This window comes from Lottia gigantea (genome assembly GCF_000327385.1).
Source record: "Lottia gigantea unplaced genomic scaffold LOTGIsca_324, whole genome shotgun sequence".
Classification (NCBI taxonomy): Eukaryota; Metazoa; Mollusca; class Gastropoda; family Lottiidae; genus Lottia; species Lottia gigantea.
In genome coordinates, this window is record NW_008709089.1 from 34,529 (window position 1) to 35,874 (window position 1,346).

A 1,346-nucleotide genomic window follows, 5' to 3' on the forward strand; every position below is an offset into this window, starting at 1 on the left:
ATTTTACTGATAACTGTATATTTTAAACTGATTGCTGTATAAAAGTTTCTATTTTAACTGATAGCTGTAAATTTTATCTGATAACTGTATAAAAGTTTCTATTTTTAACTGATAGCTGTATAAAAGTTTCAAATGTAACTGATAACTGTATATTTTAAACTGATTGTTGTATAAAAGTTTCAATTTTAACTGATAGCTGTATATTTTATCTGATAACTCTATAAAAGTTTCTATTTTTAACTGATAGCTGTATAAAAGTTTCAAATGTAACTGATAACTGTATATTTTAAACTGATAGCTGTATACAAGTTTATATTTTAACTGATAGCTGTATATTTTAACTGATAACTGTATAAAAGGTTATATTTTAACTGATAACTGTATAAAAGTGTCAATTTTAACTGATAACTGTATAAAAGTGTCAATTTTAATTGATAACTGTATAAAAGTTTCTATTTTAACTGATAACTGTATAAAAGTTTATATTTTAACTGATAACTGTATAAAAGGTTATATTTTAACTGATAACTGTATAAAAGGTTATATTTTAACTGATAACTGTATAAAAGTTTCTATTTTAACTGATAGCTGTATAAAAGTTTCTATTTTAACTGATAACTGTATAAAAGTGTCTATTTTAACTGATAACTGTATAAAAGTTTCAATTTTAACTGATAACTGTATAAAAGTTTCTATTTTATCTGATAGCTGTATAAAAGTTTCTATTTTAACTAATAACTGTATAAAAGTTTCTATTTTAATTGATAACTGTATAAAAGTTTCAATTTTAACTGATAACTGTATATTTTAACTGACAGCTGTATAAAAGGTTATATTTTAACTGATAACTGTATAAAAGTGTCAATTTTAACTGATAACTGTATAAAAGTGTCCATTTTAATTGATAACTGTATAAAAGGTTATATTTTAATTGATAACTGTATAAAAGTTTCTATTTTAACTGATAACTGTATAAAAGGTTATATTTTAACTGATAACTGTATAAAAGTGTCAATTTTAACTGATAGCTGTATAAAAGGTTATATTTTAACTAATAACTGTATAAAAGGTTATATTTTAACTGATAACTGTATAAAAGTTTATAATTTAACTGATAGCTGTATAAAAGTTTCTATTTTAACTGATAACTGTATAAAGGTTATTTTTTAATTGATAGCTGTATAAAAGTTTCTATTTTAACTGATAACTGTATAAAAGTTTATAATTTAATTGATAGCTGTATAAAAGTTTCAATTTTATCTGATAACTGTATAAAAGTTTATAATTTAATTGATAGCTGTATAAAAGTTTCTATTTTATCTGATAACTGTATAAAAGTTTATAAT

At 20.7% G+C, this 1,346-nt stretch overlaps 1 protein-coding gene across 1 annotated transcript in view; it reads right to left on the reverse strand.

Moving 5' to 3' along the window:
* LOTGIDRAFT_175631 (hypothetical protein) overlaps positions 1–1,346 on the reverse strand; it is a gene marked incomplete at both ends in the record, with an annotated part of 11,345 nt that overhangs the window by 9,149 nt on the left and 850 nt on the right. The window lies entirely within an intron of this gene.